This window comes from Danio rerio, chromosome 23 (assembly GCF_052040795.2).
Source record: "Danio rerio strain M-AB ecotype USA chromosome 23, GRCz13ab, whole genome shotgun sequence".
NCBI classification, from domain to species: Eukaryota; Metazoa; Chordata; class Actinopteri; order Cypriniformes; family Danionidae; genus Danio; species Danio rerio.
Genome location: NC_141043.1, coordinates 31256525 through 31272206, shown reverse-complemented (window position 1 = coordinate 31272206; position 15682 = coordinate 31256525). Strand labels below are relative to the sequence as shown.

The window sequence follows — 15682 nt, the reverse complement described above, 5'->3', positions numbered from 1 at the left end:
GCTTTAAAATTGGCTGCAATTAATGCACACAATAGCATTTAGAAACCCTGAAAAAAATATTATATTAAAAAATGTAGGTGTGTGTGCGTGAATGTATATATAAGAACGACGTCCTACATCTTAAATTAAAGATATATTTTCCTACAAAAGACAAAGCTGCCACTTATAATATTATACAGAAAAATGTGATGGTGCAGAAGGAGAGAAAAAACACAAGATCTGTAAGTAAGATTCGAACTCGCGCCGTTGTGCGCTCCGTTGTTCTTTATCGACGCACTGTCCACTACGCTATTCCCGTGCTCTGAATCATCTGTGTAATGATACGCAGTAATGTATGACCAAGGAACTATACAAAAGTGTAAAAAACAGTTCAGTGCCAGGCATACTGTACAGGTGGTCCTACTGCCACATTGTACAGTTGGCTAAATTGCCCTGACGCGAATACAAAGAGCTGCACCGAATGTTTTTTATGGTAAGCGCAGACCCGCGGTTTGTCACATTTGATTTCAAAAAGGTTTGTTAAATACATTAACATTATGAATTTGGTTATGAAAAAAACTAAGCACTTATAACCCTCTCACAACGAAAAAAACTTGTATCTGTGTGTCCACATCCATAAATATTCTCATCAAAAGAGCACGCAATGCTCAGTAAACTCTCTGAAACAGACAAACTCTGGAACATAGCAACTTACTCTCTGAACATAACCTGCTCCGGAGCAGGTTATCTTCAGAGAGTAAGTTGCTATGGCTACTTAACATACCCAGAAGTTACCTCCGATTTTGGAACCAAAGTTGAGGTTATCCACCTACTTACCCGTGTATGTCACATAACCTGCTTTCTGGAACAGCCCCCTGATCTTACGAGTCTCGATTTCTACGTTTGAATAGTAGGGTCAGAATTTGGCATGAAAGCATGAATCCATCCTGCCTTGTAGCAATGATTCAGGCAGGGGTGGTGGTGTAACGGTGTGGGGGATATTTTTTTGGCACACTTTGGGCTCATTAGTACCAATTGAGCATCGTGTCAACGCCACAGCCAACCTGAGTATTGTTGCTGACCATGTCAATCCCTTTATGACCACAGTGTGCCCGAATTCTGATGGCTACTTCCAGCAGGATGACACACCATGTCATAAAGCGCAAATCACCTCAGACTGGTTTCTTAAACATGACAATGAGTTCATTGCACTTAAATGGCCTCCACTGTCAGCAGATCTCGATCCAATAGAGCACCTTTGGGATGTGGTGGAACAGGAGATTTGCACCTGACAAATCTGCAGCAACTGTGTGATGCGATCATGCTAATGTGGACCACAATCTCTGAAGAATATTTCCAGTTGAATCTATGCCTCAAAGGATTAAAACAGTTCTAAAGGCAAAAGGGGGTCCAATCCAACAAATACTAGTTTGTCTAGTGTACTTAATAAAGTGGTCGGAGAGTGTATAAATAATTTACTGCAGCCAAATATATATATATATATATATATATATATATATATATATATATATATATATATATATATATTTGATAATAGCTCCTTTAAACTTCTCAAAGTAGCTACACTAAGGGCATTATTAAAATCTTTAAAAAAAAGTTGTAATAAAGAGATCAAAGGTTTTTATTCTTAATGCAGAATTATTAATGCTAAACTACTTAACAGATCTCTACCGAATAAAATAAATCAGAACCACACCGTTTACCCAAACACTTAATAATCAAAATCAGGATAAATAGAGCAAAAACAAGCGCACCGCATTTGTTTCCACTTCCATACCTTGTTGCTGGAGTCCTGGAAGAATCCTGCCATTATTCTGGATCAGCGGCCATGTTGCCCACATATGTCAGCGGTGGCCAGAGGTGCACATCAATATTCATTGAATCAGAAACTCTGACTTGTCCTGTTTGTTCCAGTCGGGCTGAGAAGGGAATTACCACATGGCTATTTGTAGCTGATAAACTGGCCCTTTAGATGGGTTAATTGATCGGGATGGAGGCGATTTCTAAGCAACTGTAACAGTGATAGATCTGAATGCTTAATACAAATGCACGGCCATTTAAAAGAGGAGACTGATCTTTTCATTTGTAGTCGGAAGCCATTATGGCCAGAGTTACTGGGGACTTCATGGAGTCTGTAGTCTGTTGTTGTGTCAGCCAACGCAAGACTGATCACATATACAGATCAATTTAATGGTCCACATGATAGAATCGAGCGCAAGATTTCCACAAATGGCTTTGTCTTTAGTGTCCTTCACGCTGCAGGTGGAAAACAGAGCAGATCAAGATTTTCAAACCAGTTTAAGCTGAGAGTTTTTTAGGTTCCTGCAATTTCTAGTGCTGGCAGCCGGTATTCGTTTTTGCTATGAAAAACGTGGTGATTTTCTCTTAATTGCGAAGAAAAATTGATTTCATGGCTGTGTGAGAGTGGGCAGAGGAGATAAGGAGAAACAGTAAACACAGTGTCTTCTTTGCTCAGTATATTTGATACAGTCCACCGAACCCTTAAAGGGACAGTACATCACATCTAAAAAATGACACTTTTTCCATGTCATTTCAAACTTGTACTTGACTTGTTTTTATTGGTGCTAACTTGGACACTTGGTTGTATTTATTTTATTTGTATTAATTATTATTTCCATTTGTACATTTTCTTTTTTTTTTACTTTTAACATTTAGGATTATTTGTATTTTTAAAACTGCATTCATCTAAAATAATTTTTAAAAACAATTTTAAAGTATTTATTAACCATTTATCAATGTGTTAGTTTGTTTGTTTAAATATATTTTTTGTTGGTTGGTTTTATTGTAGTTTTCATTTTTATGTTTATTTGTATTCAGTTTTACTTGTATTTGAATTTATTTAATTCCTCTTTTATTTTATTGTATTTATTTAGCTTACATTTCCTTTTCCCCATTTTATTTGATTTCTTTTTACATTTTATTTATCATTTACTAAATGGTTTATATGTATATTTATATATTTTTATTGATTTTATCAAATTGACTATTGTTTTTATGATAGTATTTATTTATTTATTTTGAATCTTTTATTTCATTTAAATGTTTTCATTATTATTATAATTTTTATTTTAATATCATAAAACAACAGAAGAAATTCAAACAGCTTGGGTGAATTATACCATCAATAATCACCAACTAACCTTTAATTTAAAGTGCAGTAGGTGATCTGCCAAAATGCTAACCGGTTAGCACAAAATCTTTGAAACACAGTGCCACCCCTGCCATCCAAAGCCACACCTCCTGAAATGGCGAACACATGGAACTTAAAGATTACAGCAGACAACCCACGAATTCATGTAATTCGCCAATTAGAAAACTTTATAGTACTTTATAGTACTACAATTCCCAACGAAAAACTGTATTATTTCCAGCATGTTTTCAGTTATGTAGTTAGCATGACATATGTGCAATATGTCATGCTTAGTAGTTTGCTTAGTAGTTTGCTGGCAGCGTGCAGGAATTACACTTATTTCTAAGCCATACTTACATGCTATTCCAGACCGAATATTCAAAGTATTATGGTAAACAATAAAGCGAGAGCGTCACAGGTTGTCAAAAATGCATCAATGTGAATATAAAACCAACTTCACCTCAGTAAAGTAGACTATGCGGAAAAGCGCTACTTACAGATGTTTTGTTGTTAAACTGAATATAAATCTACATTATCGATGATGTAAAAGGTCCCTTTTGAAACTGAAAATAGTTAAATCGATCTTTTGCCGGAAGATTTCAGTGGCTGAACGACACTTCTGTGTATATAATCCATTCATAAAACAACAAAATCTACAAAAGCATCAGCATGACTAAATTAGTTTTAAAACAAAACATTACCTGTCTAACAGCAATACTGCAGATGTGGTGTCATTCTTCCTACAGCGTGCAAAACTAAGTCCAATATTGATTCTTATACCTTATACAGAATATAAAAATACATATAAATATATTTGGATCATTTACTTTAATCATTAGTTTTGGAATGTGAAGAGACTTTCAATCAGCACAACAAGAAATGTTTCTGAAGACAATCACCTACTGCATCTTAAGGTGTGGTGACTTAATACAACTGAATGAATGAATGAATGACTGACTGAAGAGTAAAGAAATGTAGGCACGTCTACAAAGGTTACAGCAATTGTGACCACAGCGGCATGAATTATGCATTTGAGCCAGCGAACAGAAAACAATCTCTGTATGTCTCAGAGAAGTCGCAGTCTTATCTAAATGCACCATCTTAATGCCTGATGAGCTATGCAAAAGCTTTCATCTGCAAACGGCTTTTTCTCCCTCAATGAAACCGAGACCAACTCCTCAAGCAATAACACCAGATGACATATGAGACATTAGGCCACTTCCAGTCCCAGAGTTCCCTTCGAACCCCCATTCAAGACATTTACAGATTGTGTCATCGTGACAGCTCAAATGCCATCTGTCTTTGATGGGACAGAAAACAACACTGCAGGTTTTATTTCATCCAGAGTTTGTATCTCCTTTCGCTTCTTCTTTTGAGCTGTGAGGAGTAACGTCGGAGTCACAGAAGCGTTGCAAATGTGCCTACAGGTGCACAAGCAGCCCATCATTGGACGCTTTCCTCTTCCCCGTCTCTCAGTCTCTCCTGGGTAAGCTGGAGATTGGGGTTAATGTATACACTGCGTCACATGCTTCACACTGCCAGTTTATCTCCGAAGCTTTGGAGGAAAAAAGGGAGGTTTTAAAATAGAGAGAAGAAAAGCAGAGGAATGAGGAGAGGGGTGGGTGATTTGAGATGCACAGCACGTGAAGGCCAGATAACCATCTTCTCTGCAGCCCTTCTTCAGCCTGCTGTTTGCTCAATCATCATTTACTGCAGAGAAAGAGAGAGAGAAAGAGAGGGGGGAGTTCGTTGATGCAGGAAGGAGGAAGTAAAGGAGTTTGAAAGAAAAGAGTGACGGGGGAGAATCGCTCTAGATACAAAAGCATGCAGTGAATGGTACTGCAGTGATGATGCACCAGTGTCTGTGAGGTATACAGTATGAAAGGACAACAGCAATGTCACAGCTTTGAATTACATTGTTCAGTACATTGTTCAGATCTTGTGTTCAACCTAGCTTTATTGTAATAATATTTACTACCCTAAGGCGGGTGCACGCTGAAACCCTTTGTTAGTACACTGTAAAAAGTATTTCCGTATTTTGTTATTTGCAAATGTTTTCTGTTTATTTACGGTTGTGAACTGCATTATGGGATGTTGATCTCGGGTCTGTCCACTTTCGATTATGAAATTTCAACTCTACAGTTTAACAAAGTGGCTTTTATTGACATTTAATATAGTTTGAAATAAAATAGTGTATAAGAAATAATAGATAACACTTAGGTCACAATTCAAGGTATTAACAAACAATTAACAAACATCACTGGCTTAATAAACCACTAATTAGCTGTTTAACAATAGTTCTTAAGGTAGAAGTTGGATTAAGGTTTTGGGTAGGATTAGGGATGCAGAATTAGATCATACTTTATTACTACTTATGAACAGTTAATAACTTAATAATAGGCAGGTAATAAGCCAGTTAATAGCATGAATTGTGATCTAAGCTAAAGTGTTACCAAATAATAAATAGAGAAATTAGTCTGTAGTAACATAAAATGTATTGGCAGTTTATTACAAGGTTTTTGTACCATAATATACAACACCAAATCCAGACAATATATCACTTTAAACTACTAAAAATGTCAATAAAAATAAACTTTTTAAGATTAAAAGTTGTCGAACGAAAGATCAAGGTGCTATTATAAAAAATAAAAAATAAAAACATGAATCACAAAATACGGAAAGCTGCTAATTTACGGTTAGTGTATGATTGTTCAAGTGAATTCATTTAAGATTTTGATTTAATAATGCCATCTTTTCTTCACCTTTGACTTCTTTACACATTTTGGGTGTAGTCTTTCTCCAGTTTGATGACATAATGTTTCCTATCGAACCCAAACTATGGTAAATTTGACCAGTTCTCTAGCCACACAACTAGCTGGCCTTTCAACCCAAATTATCTTGGATGTGACTCAATGTGGAGATTATTCCCCTGTATAGTACTGAACTGCCAAACATTTCCAGCTTCAGTGGTGAACTGGATGCCCACTGAGATACTCAGGAATATCTAGTCCCCGAGTTCCTTTGTTTTTCCCAGTCTTTTTGGGAGACTTCAGTGAGTAAGATAAGTTTACATGGAGTTGCATTCAGTTAAAATCAATTAAAATTAAAATGCTCAATCTGAATGAAATTGTAATTGATTTGAGATGGGTGTGATACACCTTTTCATAATAGCTAAAATATTTTGAGCCAGATAATGAAGCGACACTCATTTTGATTTAGAATCACTAATAATTACAATAATAATAATAATAACTAATAATATTATTATTAATAATAATAATATAGTTCACCTACTGTAGTTGCACACGCCAAACATCCCTAAACCAATGACTGGTGTGTGACGATTCATTTGAAAAGGTTGATTTACATTCCAGGTCACAAAATCGCAGCAATACTACCTGCTTCAGCCTTACTACAGTATAGACCTTCATAAGCATGCTACTGCTTTTCTGAGAAGTGAGGGGAATTAGGATGCTCATGCAGCCACCAAAAATCTCAGCTTCCCATGGCTGTGTCAATCTTTTCCCCAGCCTAACCTTGCTTTTCAGCCTACAAATTCATGCTGTTGCTTGGTCAAGAGCAAAGCTTTTCCATGAAAAAAGTGCACATACGAAATGAAGATGGGAGACTAGGAATGAAAATTGCTTAGCAGCCTTGTTAGTAAAAAATCTGTATCTGGACTTGCACAAAATGTAAATAAGTGACACTGTATTTCAACATAATGAGAAATACATGAGAAAAAAAAATATATTTCTTAAAGGCATAGTTCATCCAGAAATGAAAATGTACTCACAATTTTTTCCTCAGGAGGTTTAAAATTTCACTTCACTTCATTTCACTTTTCACTTCAAAATCCAATTGGATTTTGTTCAGTCTTGGTGAGCAAAATAGACTTTGAAAAGCATTATTAAAAAGTCCTTACCTACTCTGAACCTTTAACCAGAAATTAATAATTGCAACATACGCTCATTCTGAAAATGTAGCCCAATATACAGTAAGTTGCTGGAGATCGCACAGCTACGTATGGCTGCATTTCATCTTTAAAATGAACACTATGGGGTGGTATGATGCCAATCCTTTTCTCGCTTACCAGCTGACCGCTTACCCACATATGGACGCTTTTCCGATGTTACCTGTTTTTCTGGTTAGCTTGCCATGTACGTCTGCAGACTTGAGAAACGGTGACAAATAATCCCAGAAAGCAGGTATGACAAAAACAAAAGCAAAATATAAAATAAACAAGTAAATAACATGGTGAGAATGTAATAAAATCTGAAAACGTGGAAAAAATGAGGCGAGGGCTTTTCTTTTTCTGGATGGCTTTTCAAAACACTGTGGTTAAGTTTAGGGAAGGGGGTGGGCGGGTCAATTAGTGCTTTTTAAAATACTATTGGTTAAGTTTAGGAAAGTGAAGGGAAGGGGGGGGGGTATATTGGTCAGTCAGTCAGTTAGCTAGTCAGTCGACAGCGGCCTCTGGTGGATTTACGTGAGAACAGCAGACACGACAGGGTCTTGGGACAGAAATTTGAGATTAAAAACTGCAAAAAAAAAAAACAAAAAAAAAAAACACATAGCTCCTGTGATGTATTTTGCTTTCTCCAGAAATGTATATGGGGGTACGTAATCAGAATGAGCCTGGGTTGAACAATTTATACTTTTTAAATCTAACCTGTTTATAATAGTTCTGTTTGAAACAACTATATATTACGGTTACCTAAAAAAAGTTTTACTCTTCTTTTTGTGTAGCTTGACTGTTGTTGAACTCTGAAGCCTGTCAAGCTTCAAGCTCCTCAAACTTTAAAGCAGCTCCACAAACCCTTGTACGTTGCGCTCTGTTGGGTTCAGTTTCTGCAGTTGCTCTCCATTCTCATGCCACATGTAACCTTTCTGCTGTCCGCTTAGCCTTTCTGTTCAACCGCCCACCTGAGTGTATGCGTGCACGCAAGGAGAAATCTTGCGCAGTGTTGTGTAATAGTCTAAAACACAGTCTAACAGTGCACAAAATACAGCCCTCATCCCAGAAGACTTCTCCCGGTGGAGCTGATAGAAGAGCAGATCCGCCGCCCCCTCCAAAAACTCACAACAGCTCCAGAAAATTCCAAACCTCTCATCCTGCTCCTTCGAACTGTGAGCGAGTGTGTGTCTCCAGTGCAATTACTCAGATGATATCAGCTGTCAGTCAGCAGCTCAAAGATGAAGCCGGGCTCTTTTACATGATAATGGGATGCCACATTCAATCAGGCCTTTGTGTGGCAAAGAGGGGGCAGTTGACTCATTAAAAAATGCAACACAATAGCAATGAAAAAAGCAGCATCAGCAAATTTCCACTTTTACGCTACCGTTGAGCTCTCATGGCACACCTTTATGGCTGATTTGTTTCTTTTCTGTATTACTGGTGTTACAAGGTTGAGGAGGAAACAAGAGAGGAAGGACGCTAAATGTTTTTAAAAACAAATGAAATGATAATGACTGTGAAGTAGAGGAAGAGAAATGTGAAAAATAAAATCAAGGAGAGGTGAGAAAAAGGAGAGGAAGAAATTTGTAAAAAGTTGAACAAAGTACAGGAACAAACTAATGAAAAAAGAGAAAAACAGGAAGACACAATGATGTAAAAAGGAGCAGAGGGACAAGAGGAAGCAAAATTAGGTAACACTTTATAATAACTGTACACTATGAATCATTTATTAAGCATTAGCAAAAAGTGAATTCCTCATTAGTTAAGCAATAACATTACATTATAAGACAAGCAGTTTACAAGTGCAAGTATAATGTGCTTCATGATTGTATTTTCATACTTCTTTAATGAATAATTCTTCATTACTAAACGAAGTATTGCATTATTCACAAATCATGTTTTCTTTTTCTGGATGGCTTTTCAAAACACTGCGGTTGGGTTTAGGGAAGTGGGTGGACGGGTCAATTGGTGTTTTTTTAAATTATATTGGTTGGATTTAGGGAAGGAGGTGAGTGGGGGGATCGGTTGGTTGGTCAGTAAGTCATTTACAGTAGTTAGTCAACAGCTGCCTCTGGTGGATTTACTGAAAATAGCAGGCGCAAATGGCACTCGAGGCAGAGATATTGAGATTTAAAAAAAAGATATTTTAGATCTGAAAAAAAAAAAAAGTAGCTTCTGGGATGTACTTTGCTCCCTCCAGAAATTTATATGGAGGTACGTAATCGGAATAAGCCTGGTTTGAACAAAACGGTAAAAAATATAGAAGAGGTGAAAATCAATAACAGTAAAAAGGAAAGGAAAATAAAATAAAGCAGAGCCTGAAATCAAACAATGGAGGAGATTAACAGAGAAAAACTCAAACTAAAAGACATTAGAGGACACAGCGTGGAGCTGCAGTACGTCAGTGGGCCTGCTTTCTCCTCCTCTTTCGTCATACCACTCCCTCATCTCGCATTCAGTCTGCAAGGTCAGCCCTGGTCTTTATGTAAGGAGACTGTCAGTGCACATTTGTTGGACGTAAGCATGTGAAAGAAGGGGTCATGAAAAACCAAACATGCAGTGCACACTCAAGGTTAAATGGGGATTAGACCCTCCAGGAGCAGTGAATGTGTTTTCTAGAGCTTGACAAGTAGCCTAAGGAAGACTTATTAATAGCTGGTTCTCGCCGTTCAGTGTGCAGAATGTTACATGAACGTTTCCTTCTGAGAATCCAATTGTTCTGCAGTCAGTTATATTATGTGACAGTTTTCAGGGGAAACTGATGTGAAAGTGTGAGATTCATAGAAGCAGGTCAGGATTCCCCTCTCTGTGTCTCTTCCTCTGCCTCTTCTTTCACACGCTGCCTTTGGGACCTTTACGTTCAAAGAGAATATGTTTTCAGACTAACCCAGTTCCCTGTTCAGTTTTTCCCCCTCTTTTGCTCTTTCACTCTGTCTCTGCTTCTCTCAGTTTTAGAGGATTAGATCAGCAAAAGATAAAAACGTTTTTGTTCGCCTCCATGTTGTTCCAACATATATGACCTTATTTCTTATATGGATTGCACAAGGAAACATTCTAAATAATATACACAAAAAATTTAAGGGAGAAATATTTTTTTCCACAGTTGAGAAAATGTTTCTAGCTATCTCAATTTCAAATCTCAATCAAAGTGACTACAGTATTAAGTTAAACTTTGTAACTAAAAAAGTGTTAAACCCTGTTTTACTTTTAAAAATAAGTTAAAGTATCAAAACAATTAAAAGAATTCTGTCTTACTTTTTGGTCATATCTATTTTTACAGGAACTTCTCCGGGGCTTTCAAGCTTAAATCTAAAATTACCTATTTATTAATTACTTCATTTTCTTTTCGGCTTAGTTGCTTTAATAATCAGGGGTTGCCACAGCGGAATGAAACACCAACTAATCCAGGATATGTTTTACGCAGCGGATGCCCTTCCTGCTACAACTTATCACTGAGAAACACCCATACATTCTTAATCACACACATACACAACGAACAATTTAGCTTACCCAATTTACCTGTACCACATGTCTTTGAACCAGCAACCTTGCTGTGAGGCGAGAGCACTACACACTCTGACCCCACGTCGCCTAAAACTACCCAAAAGAACCATAAAAATAGCCAGTTGGCAATGCTTCAGTCTTCCCCTTTATCGAGCTATTAAAAATGTCGCAATGTTAGTTTATATTGTGAATATTTAAACTTTTAACTATTTTAATTTTTCTCTGAGAAGATAAAATAGGTCTTTTTCTAAACCAAGACAATTTTTACTTCTAATGACCAGCAAGACTAATAGTGACAGACATTTACAGTATAAGCTGCATGTTTCAATTTTAAATAAAATATGTTCTTTTGAACTCTTTATGAATCAAAGAATACAGAAACACTGGACTAGTTTTGAATAGCAGTTAGATATGTTTTGCGATGCAGATGCAAGCTTACATTAAACTTTAGTGTGTTCGTGTTACACTCCTAATACATAAAGGTTCTTTATCACCATAAATGGTTCTATTAAGAACCTTAATCCCATGGTTTATTTAAATTCTTAATTCTGTTTACTGGGAGTTGTGCAATAAAATCACTGAATGCACAGGTAGTTAAAGTCAGTTTTGATCACAGTTTAAAACAAATGAGCTTCCATCAAACATTAGTAGTAACCTGTCATGGTCAGGTGTGTGATGCAAAGGGAAAAACTAAGTGCGGATCCAAATGCAGCATTAAAAATATTTCATGAAAAACTATAACTAAACAAAACAGAACTAAAACAAGGCAAGACAAATCAGGAAATACACGGGCATCTTGAGAGCAACAAAAATATAACAGACAACAAGAGGGGAACACAAACTGAAATACATTGTCCTCGTAATCAGTCCTTGACAATCCTCGAGCTGTGTGTATGTAATCATTGGCGATCAGGAACAGCTGTGTGTGAGGTGCATGGCAAGACTTGTAGTTTAATAGTGTGTGTGTAGTTCATATGATGTGTGTGTCATGCCTACTAGTCCCTGGATTGCTGGTGATTGTTACATAACCATAGTAACTCAATGAGTTGCCTGAGCCTTTCTTCATCTGTAATCTCAAGGACACCAATGTGTGCTTTACAAAGAAACATGGAGATTAACCAGCTTGCAAATATGCTCAAAAGTATTTGCAAAGAGGTAGCCAGCACATTTATGAGCTATTAGATATGCCCATGTCATTTACATGCACAAACAACTCTCTCTCTCTTCCGTGCTCGCTCAATGACTAATTCAAAGCTGGAACTAAGAGATTTAATATGTTGAAACTGACAAGAATTTGGTCACATTTTCAGCTGTAAAGAGGAAAACTAGTTTGAACTTGTCTGACACTTGGCAGAATAAGCAAGATAATCAATGGCTTGCTGTGTTTTAAAGATTTTAATAGCACTTCACGTCGAGTGTTCTTTGCCTCAGTTTTGTGAATTTAAAAATCCTTTAATTCATATACTTAACATCCATGGTAGCTTCCAATGCACAATGTTCATTATTATATAAGTGGAGTTTGTTGATTTATAAAAAAGTTTATTACAGTAAGATTGAAATTCTCTTTTAAGTCCAAAATATTCTTGGGGCAACCTACAATGGCAGTGCTGTAAAAAACTCTGTATGAACCTTTATTTTTAAGACTGCACGAACATTAATTATACCTCAAATCATGCAGATTTTTAAGGAAAAATGTGGTTGAACTTACAATTTTTTTTTGCTAAAAGTGTATTGGAGCAGTAAACAGCCACCCAGCAGTGCTCTAGAAGTAAAGGACATTGCTGAGGACAATCAGACTCCCATGAACACACCAATAACGTCACGTTCAAAGAGCTCAGAGCACTTAAAGAGATTGAACCAATGGCACTAATGGTACATGGATAGAGCGGTAGATGCACTCGTTTATCATACCACTAAAAACACGGCCACTCCACAGATATGAAAATTCCATTGCTGTGCAAACCCTCCTCCATTATTCATAACCGAGACTTACAACGTCCCTGCAGTTTTTCCCCCCTTTTTTTAAAGAAACAGTGGCTTATGTGTAGGCCTCCAGAAACTACTTAAAAAATGGGCAGCGGTGGATCATCTTACCCCTGTTCCTCCCTGTTATCTGTGCTGAAATCTCCCGGCCCTCCTTCCCTGCAGATGAATTTGGCCTAATCCAGCCATTTGTGCTGAGTGATAGGATTTCATACCTTAGGGCAGGAGGCTTTGAGAACATGGGTAAGGTAGACAGGCTGGCCATTGTTTTTGCTGGGCGTGCACCTCGCACTTTTAATGGCGAGGGGGTTGAGGAAGGTTATAGACGTATTGAGAGAGGATAGATGGGAAACTGCTGCAGGGGAGGTTCAAGCAGGTGGAGGAAGTGAATAAAATGAAGGATTGGCCATGTAGTGTTATTTTTGTGTGTTGGTGGTGGTGAATTCAAGAGGGCAAGTATTATTGAAATAAAATAGATTATTCAATATGGCTTAAACCCAAAGTATGTATGTATATGCTTAAAAAAAAAAAAAAAAAAAAAAAAAAAAAATATATATATATATATATATATATATAAATATATAAAAAAAAATAATATATATATATATATATATATATATATATATATATATATATATATATATAGAGAGAGAGAGAGAGAGAGAGAGAGAGAGAGAGAGAAACGCTTAATACTTCATTAACTGCGACTCGTTTGTGTTCTGACCACACGTGCTTGGTTTTATACGATATCAATAAAATGTTTCGTGTTAGTGTTGTAATACTTTGAGCCACTAAACATTGTTCTTATGACGTTTTTCTACAGGAGTACATTGAAAATTACTTCCAAATACTTCAAATATACTGTGTTAGTAAATGCAAGGCTATTTATGAAATAAAGTCATGACACTGTTTAATAACGTTTCAGATTAATAATGTTTAATAGGCTACAGGAAATCAATCTGTCAGATTTTGGAGTGCATTACACGTCTGAAGAAATTTATCAATGAAAAAGTATCTTAAATAAAACAAATACATTTATAGATATGGGATATAAGAATATAATTTTACTATCTACTTTCTACTAATCCAGCTTCAAAGCCAAACATTTCAATTGCCCCCTAGTGGCTGGCTGCAGTTTTTGTGTCATAAACCCTGCCCTCTCCATGTAAACAAACTGGAAATTAACTTGTGCTAACATATGCATAAAAACAGAAGTATAAAATGTAATTTATCGCAACTGTCAAATGACAGAGATTTATATGACTTCTCATTATTTGATATTCATAATATTGTTTACATACTACCCCATTGCTAGGCCCACACGGAATCTGCACGAGCAGAATTCTGCAGATTTTTTGAACATCATTGATTCTGTTTATTTACTTTTGTAAAAATGTGTAAATTTATATTTATTCAGTTTTTAAATTAATTGCAGTAGTATTATTGACTAATATGAAAATATACGTATGATTTATTTACAATATAGTTTGTAAAGTCATATTTTCTGTCTTTTAGTAGATGTATTATATGAGAGACTTGCTTTGTTTACCAAATAAATTGTATCTAACTAGATTTACATCGTAAACATTATAAAAGTGTAAAAGGTATTGCTTTTTATTTCATATATTAAGGTTTTAGTTATGATACTCCCAAAATAATTCCGCTCAAATCCGCAGATTTTTAACACAATTCTGTATAGAAATAGCAAAAAAATTTCCGTCTGGCCTGACCCCATTGCCAGCAACATGTTAAAATAAAATCCTGATGCTTTAAAGTTCGAAAGTGAAGGAATAATACAATATATTGTACACATTTCCAACGCAATCTCATGGCAATTTGTAACTTTTTAATTAAGTGGGTAATTCGTATGAATTCGCATGATCTAATTCATACAATTTAGTATGATTTTCTCATTACCCAATGGTGGTTGGGTTTAGGGGTGGGGTTTAGTGCCACACCTCCTTTTTAAAATCATACATTTTCATACGACTGAATTTATACAAATTCATATGAATTAGCAACTAAACTGACAAAATGTAAAAAAAGTTCAGGTTGACATTTCATATTCAAATACTTTTTACAGTACAAAATTACAAAGTTATTGTTCATTTTTTAATAGTAAAATGTGTAGTTTTTTTATATTATACAAGACACAATTATTATTGTTCAAAAACTGTGAAAATGCATAACTACCAAAGCAAAATAAAATAATTTAAAGGATGGTTTAGTGCAGGGATGGGCAAACTTGATCCTCGAGGGCCGGTGTCCCTGCAGAGTTTTGTTCCAACACTAGTCAAACACACCTGAACAAGCTAATCACTGTGTTTTCAAGATCACTAGAAATCTATAAGCATGTGTGTTTGATTAGAGTTGGAGCTAAACTGTGCAGGGCATCGGCCCTCCAGGGCCAAGTTTGCCCACCCCTGGTTTAGTACTAGTGTTTCTCAACCACGTTCCTGGACAATCACCAGTTCTGCACATCGTCCCCTTAACCAAGCACACCTGATTCAGATCATCAGCTCATTAGCAGAGATTGTGATAGGTGTAGCAGACAAAGGAGACATCCAGAACATGAAGTGTTGGTTGGCCTCCAGGAAAGTGGTTGAGAAACACTGGTTTAGACTATTATGTTTTGCATATATACTGTAGATATTCAAGTCATCTTATGAAGATTAAAGACGATGTAAATTTTGCAATGTCAGCTTTTTTTTTTTTTTCAAATACCATTCAGCCCTAGACACAAGTAAGGCAGTTACTGCACTTTCAGGGCACAAGGCCAGTTTAAAGATAACCGCATTATTCAAAGGGTCAGAGCAAAGGCGCTTGGGACTGATTAAGGATCAAATGGTTGAACTCAGAAGTAACAGGGCAGCGTGTCATTAGACCGGTCTCTTTCTGTAATTGCCAATGAGGATATGGATAAAAGGCGTAATAGATCGTTAGCGGCCCCCCAACCCCCTCTTTCTCTCTCTCTCTCGAGCATACATCCCCTTTTCAGATTCACCCTGAGCACTTCATGCCATCGTACCATCCATCAAATACACCGGTGTGCCCTACAGCCAGGAACATTCACATAGATTACTGATGGA

At 36.4% G+C, this 15682-nt stretch overlaps 1 protein-coding gene and 2 long non-coding RNA genes across 5 annotated transcripts in view; 2 read left to right on the top strand and 1 right to left on the bottom strand.

Moving 5' to 3' along the window:
• Nucleotides 1–15682, bottom strand: part of LOC141380504 (uncharacterized) — a 148889-nt gene that overhangs the window by 9553 nt on the left and 123654 nt on the right. The window lies entirely within an intron of this gene.
• znf385a (zinc finger protein 385A) overlaps nucleotides 1–15682 on the top strand; it is a 142111-nt gene that overhangs the window by 49324 nt on the left and 77105 nt on the right. The window lies entirely within an intron of this gene.
• Nucleotides 2893–6240, top strand: LOC147831316 (uncharacterized). The gene is made up of 3 exons (XR_015523713.1): nucleotides 2893–4070; nucleotides 4115–5342; nucleotides 5593–6240. It is a non-coding gene; the product is annotated as an uncharacterized LOC147831316 (long non-coding RNA).